Raw genomic sequence first — 6,930 nt, forward strand, 5'->3', positions numbered from 1 at the left:
AACATAGTTATGGCCCGGACAAGCTTATTTATGGCCATTTTTGATTTTTGAACTCAAAGTGTGACCTTGACCTTGGAGTTATCGATTTAATTCTTTCGCGCGACACACCGTCCCATGATGGTTAACAAATTTGCCAAATGATTTTAAAATCTCACAATAAATGATAAAGTTATGGCCCGGACAAGCATTTGACCCTTGAACTCTAAGTGTGACCTTGACCTTCAGTTGGAGATTTCGACGTACTTTTTTCAAGCGACACACCGTCCCATGATGGTGAACAAATACACCAAGTTATTTTAAAATCTAACGATAAATGACATAGTTATGGTCCGGACAAACTTTCGGTTTGAAACACACTACCCCGTGACCTAGTTTTTGACCCTGCATGACCCATATTCAAACTTGACCTATACATTATCAAGATACAACTTGTGACCAAGTTTGGTGAAGATCGGATGAAATTTCGGGACAGACAGACCGTCAGACCGACCGACAAAGTGACTCCTATATAGCCCCCATTTCAATGGTAATAGGGGTATAAAAAGAGGCAGATCCTTCTTATGGCATCACCAACTACAAAGCATGGTCCTGAGATCATATGAGTCGCGTTCTGATAAAACTGGGCTTAATGCATGTGCGTAAAGTGTCGTCCCAGATTAGCCTGTGCAGTCCACACATGCTAATCAAGGACGACACTTTCCGCCTTTTATGGTATTTTTACTTTTTTAGTTTCAAGGAAGTCCCTCCTTGCCGAAAATCAAGTTTAGGCGAAAATAGTCGTCCCTGATTAGCATGTGCGGACTGCACAGCCTAATCTGGGACGACACTTCACGCAAATGCATTACGCCCAGTTTTCTCAGAACACGACTCATATTCATAATTCGTTTCACTAGTATGCGTTTGCATGTTTGAACAGATCGCCAACATATTTCATATTGTCCTCAGATAAACTACCTCATACTTGGTCACCTCAGATTGTCTTTGTGAATATACAAATATATACATGTACAAAGTGAACATTCCACTGCAGTCGTTACATAATCGTTACATACTATATAGTAATGCATACATTGTTTATTTTGTATAACGTAACATTTCTGCCATAGGATTGCATATACAAATTGCACAACACCGCGCAAAGAAAGCTAATCACGATGTCGGTATTAATTGTACATGCATGCCCTTTCATTTCAACTGTAACAAATGGTTTTCATATACTAATAATGTTAACGTCTAAACGACGACGAATTAGTGTATATAGTCCCCGATCAACGTAACCATATAGAACCCGTCAATATGCAAAGAACATGAGATATTTATCAATAAGTGTCTAACACAGCGGAAATAAATACGGTCAAACCATGTTTATACCATCTTTAATACACGATGGTTCATGTTTGTAATATGTCCATGTTTGAGTGTAACATGTCCAGGGAACATGTTCCGGTTCCGTTCGACTATAATATAAACATGTTTTGTACAATAATCGATGGCATTTGTAAAATTGACACCGTAACCAAACATGTTATATCCTGGATAACAAAGGCTGATTTTATCACACTAGCCCATTTATGCCTAGCGTCTAGAAAAAAAGGCATTGGCAAACAGCGAAGGCCCAGATGAGACGCCGCATGATGCGGCGTCTCATCAGGGTCTACGCTGTTTGCTTTAAGGAATTTCTGTAAGAAATATTATAAATATAGCAATAAATATACAAGACATCCCTAATTTTGGAAATAAATTGATCCAATTTAGAAGGATGGGAGAGTCCACTAGGCTTAAATGGGTTAATATTCTACAAATATTGCACTGAATATACATTCTGTTTTATATATCGTATGTGCAATTGCATTAATTTATTCGGCATTATATCAAAACTGAAATACAGTGCTTGTTCTCTTCAAAACGCACGTTCATCAAGTGCCATTTCAATCGAAATACAGCATGGTGTTATCGATATAACTCTCAAAATGTAAACACCGTGTGAGATGGAGATATCAATATTTAACTTGAACTTTGACAAATTCCCAGTTCAAAGTTATTCTGCATGCAATGATGATTCTGAATTATAAACACATCATGCATGCGTATCTCTTATTGGGATATATCTAAAAATAAATTGATTGATAGTATAATAATAACAGAATGCGTACGTGGAGCACACGTTGTTTATGCTGTTTGAACATAAATAGAAGCATCAAAACATTCAAAGTCTTTCTTTACAAATAATGTATTAACAGGTCAATAACATGAACTTTTTCTACGCATTAAACGAATTTCGCTGTGCCAATAAACTATCATTAATAATAAATTCATAGTTATCTTGCAAACTATTCATACCTAACATACAATATTGTATAAAGTAATGACTCAAAATAACCGAAAGTGTATCAGTTATGAATATATGTATATTTAATCTTCGCTCATCAATAACTATGTGTTTAAACATAGACAACTGTATAACCTCCGTTGATCAATGTGTGAGTTATCAAACCTCGCATAATCACAGCTTCATCAGCTGTGGACGGGAGAGAAATTTAAGGTATGAGGTACAAAAAACGCTATCGTGTAACATATCCTGGAACATAAATCATTATTTAAGCACATTACTGCGCCTATCGGAAATGAAAACGTAATAAACAGAGAGCAGTACTTATTGTACAAAAATGTCACACTGCAATTATCGAATGTGATCATATTTCCAAATTGATCAAATGCGAGATATTTGAATACTAATTTTTCACACAGATTTGTTTTTTAGCATATGAGAAAGTTGATTTTTCTGCGATTTTCGATGAGAAGTGCAGGATATGTGGAAGTCCTAACGTCAACGAGGAAGAGTATGTTCTTCAATTTCGCCCAGTGGATAATATTTACAATGTAATTACTTTCGATGACAGAACGCAGACCAATCCTTTTTAAGTGCGATGGCATCTCACGTTATACGTTATTACTTTTCCTCTTAAATGTAAATTTATAGTCAAGCTTATAGTTTGCAGTAATGCACTTTACACATTATTCATAAGTAATATGAAAATGCATTTCCTCTGTTTACTATTCAAGTCAATTAGACTTGTCTATGTACCACTGCTAATGCTCTCCTGAATCATCTACCATATGTTAACGGCTTTCCGCGAACTCAAAACAACGCTCGCCCGTACTTACGCCCTGGTATTATAACGTACTACTTTTGTACCGTTATTTACAAACACTACTGCAGCATTTACATCGATTACAGTGTACATTTTATTGTATATATGATTTTTATATCCAAAATAACGGGTTCGGAAAAAATGACAATGCATACTAAAAACGAAACGGTTTCTAATTATTGAATGTATATACCGGATACTATTCATTTAAACATCCGAGACCAAAAACCCAGTCAAAACGAATCCCTCGAGCATACACAAACACTCGTTGCTCATTACTTACCAGGGTCATGGTCATAAAAAACTAATTTCCTTTAACACGTGCCATTTGCCCTATCCTAATTTAACAGTCGGTCCATGTTTCCTTTGTGAATTAAAGAGGATAAAATACGAATAATAGAGAAAGAGTAGAGGAAATCAACATCGAAATGACGCTCGTAGAGACTTACTTCAAAATGGGCTTGAATCTAAAAACCCAACTAATATGTGGGTACAACCAAAGTCGACACATAACAATCCTTTCAAAAGGACATACCGTATGGCCTGTAATTAATTGAACGCAAATATCATTGGTGTATAAAATTGGTAAGCTTTGTTTGTACCTATATAAGATGGGGTTTTTCCAAAGTTGTGGAAATCCGGATAACATCTTTTACGTTCAGCAGCTATCGCTGTACCGATGTACAATTATTACTTTTGTCTAATTTGCAAACCACTGTATTCTCCACATTTTTTCTTTCAGAAGAGATGCGGTCAAGGTGTTTCATTATCTTTTATTTAAGCCTAAGTGTTTCCTTGATACTTAATAATAAAACATAAGAAACACCATTGCCATTTTAAGGGAACGCAAAGAAACAACTATATGATCTTAAGGAATGTTACAACAAAAAATAAACTTAACATTATTTTTGAAATTTAAGGTAACTTCGTTTTTGTTTGTGAATAATATATGAAGGGGCTCGCAATCACGCGGTACCAAGTAAAAGTACATGTAAACAGATCCAATGTCCAGCCATCCAGGCATGATTTTGACGATAAATTGGATGATATATTTAAGGCATCCGAACACACGAAAGCAAGCTTCGTCGAAACCCTCGATTCTTGTATCGCTACATTATGTATAGCGAAAAGCAGGTCGTATGTGATTAAACGTGTGTTCCGATGACGAAAAGTAACAGGTATGCCTAGTTGAAGACTATGCGGAACTACTGCGCTACGGTTTGAAGGGCTTATCGCAGACCTCGTTATCGTAAGTGGATGTACACTGATAACTAATGATAACAGCGATCATTAGTCGATAATGGTGTCTAAAGCACTGACAAACAATCTAGTTGTGATTGTTCATAATGGCATGTTCATTGAAAATGTTAATCAAATCGTATTTTCATTAATGATGATATGCGAAGTATCATGGAAACTTGAAAGAAACACAAGACTTTTTCTGTAGTTATTGAACTCGTTGCTGAAGTCTTGTTCAACGATGATTCTGTTGGTAACATTCTTGACAATACTGCCACTGTGATGGCGAAATGATAAACCTGATGTTACGTACAAGTTTTTTCTGGATTTTGTGAACCTTTGACGAAAATACAACCTTGAATGCTAACCTTTAGCCATTCGCATCCTTATAAACTTCTACGCCTCATCATGTAATATTCACGCTCTAATTTACATTTAAAGTAAGACAAAGAAAATACCCGAAAAAAAACACAATAAAAAACAAAACAACACACCTCTCTGGTTTGTATTCGGGCATCATTGTAATATTTGGGCGAACCTATTAGCATGTAACGCACTCACCTGTTTTCATGTTTTATGCTTGGGTGTGTTTGAAATACAGAAGATTGACATTCAAGATTGTACAATTTATCTAGTCGTTTATAGTTTCCTTTTCTTGATTTTGAGCTCATGTTGCATTTGAGGTCTGGAATAGCTTATTTCGCCTTACTTTAAAGTACATGTATATATAAATACACTATTTTTAGCAACGTCTGTTCGGTTCGTATTGTGTTGCTCTTCATAGATGAAACGTTTCTTTATTGAGTCGATGTAAAAATAACATGAAGTCATTTCTACCACACCAAAACATTATCTTTATGATTATCCCCATTAAAGTCATAATCATTATCATCATCGATGTTGTCGACATCATCAACATGATAATCAGTATCAACAGCGCCACCAACAACAGCGTTGTTCATTAGCATCGCAAGCATAACACCCAACACTTATCGTCAAACCGCAATCATTATTAAACATGCCATCAAAAATGTAAACTACTGTGTAAATTCAAATTAAGGTCTTTTCTGTCAAATATGCAAAACAAAATAAACTTCAAAGTTATACGAATACCAATATGATATAGTTTTTTTGTCTGAAATTAAAATTTCATTAAGTATTTTTTTAAATCGGAAAATAACACCTACCATAAAATGTCCACTCCGGAGCGACAGATGCAGACTGTTAAATCCGAGACATGCACATGTACACACTTTGCTATACCACTGTGGTTCTTACAATACTGCACGTTTCTCTGCATGGACTGCAACGACGACCTCCTAAGGGCAAACTTTTGGAACCAAGAAAAGACCAATAATCGTTTCCAGAGACGTAGCTGTAGATATATCAGTATGTGTAATGAATCGAGTATTTAGGTGACCAACATCCGTACGGTATCCACTTCCTTAGAGACACAAATAGGATATTGAAAATCCACAAACAAACGTTTCGGTGAACAAAATGGTATTTTGTTTATGTTCAGAACAAATATATCTGTTAATACATAATTATAGGATAATAAAGTGTTTTGAAAAATCTTATACTTAGTATTGTTGTCAATTACAACTGCTTGCTGTATGTTATCGCTCAGCACACACATTTATAAACATACATAAATGTGGACGAATTAATGATGATTGTTTTTATTTTTTCTTTACTTATTTTATTTTTATATCATTCTATGAGAAAAATATGAGAACCCCGTGGAGCGTATCTCGCGCTGTAACCACTACATACACAAATGGCAGGAACCTGGAATTGTTACCGAAGCATACCATATTAACCCATTTTTGCCTAGCGTTTAGAAAAAAAAGCCTTTGAAAACAGCGTAGACCCAGATGAGACGTCGCATGACGCGGCGTCTCATCTGGGTCTGCGCTGTTTTCTTAAAGGAATTTCTGTAAGAAATATCCTACATATAGAAATAGATATACTAGACATACCTAATTTTGGAAATAAATTGATCCATTTTAGAAGGACGGGAGAGTCCACTAGGAATAAATGGGTTAAAGTTAGTATGATTATAAAAATCAATAGTGTAAATGAATATCTATATTGTCGACCGTAACACGAAACACGAGTTTGCTTACCCATGAGCCAACTATTTGTAGCTACGCATTGACTGGTATTGACCAGTTCTTAGGGGATCGTTAATAGTTATAAATGATAGCCCGCCCCACCATGCAGACCACATGTCTGACATGATAAATACACAAAACCCCGGTTGTATGCTCCTAATTCTGTTGGAAGCAATGATAATGGTCTGAAGGACTGGGAATTTAACGAAACATTTTATTTCTGACAATAAACACGCTGGTTGTTATCACGCATAATTGACATTTAAATATGTTTTATTGCCTTTATGTTGAAAAGGTTCAGATAGTTTTGGATATTTTGTTGCTTATGTTTCCATTAATTGCATTAATAATTTAACTGTTTTAACCCAGAAAAACGGTTATACGTGTACTGGAATAAAGGAATGTTACCAATTTTCATAGAT

At 35.4% G+C, this 6,930-nt stretch overlaps 1 protein-coding gene across 1 annotated transcript in view; it reads right to left on the reverse strand.

The window, feature by feature from the left end:
• Positions 1 to 5,708, reverse strand: part of LOC127881481 (mucin-3A-like) — a 45,670-nt gene extending 39,962 nt beyond the window's left edge. Inside the window, exon 1 of the mRNA XM_052429405.1 lies at positions 5,579 to 5,708. The gene's annotated coding sequence lies outside the window, so the exon portion shown is untranslated. The remainder of the gene's footprint in view (positions 1 to 5,578) is intronic.
• Between the last annotated feature and the right edge of the window lie 1,222 nt (positions 5,709 to 6,930).

Source organism: Dreissena polymorpha, chromosome 1 (genome assembly GCF_020536995.1).
Source record: "Dreissena polymorpha isolate Duluth1 chromosome 1, UMN_Dpol_1.0, whole genome shotgun sequence".
Lineage (NCBI taxonomy): Eukaryota > Metazoa > Mollusca > Bivalvia > Myida > Dreissenidae > Dreissena > Dreissena polymorpha.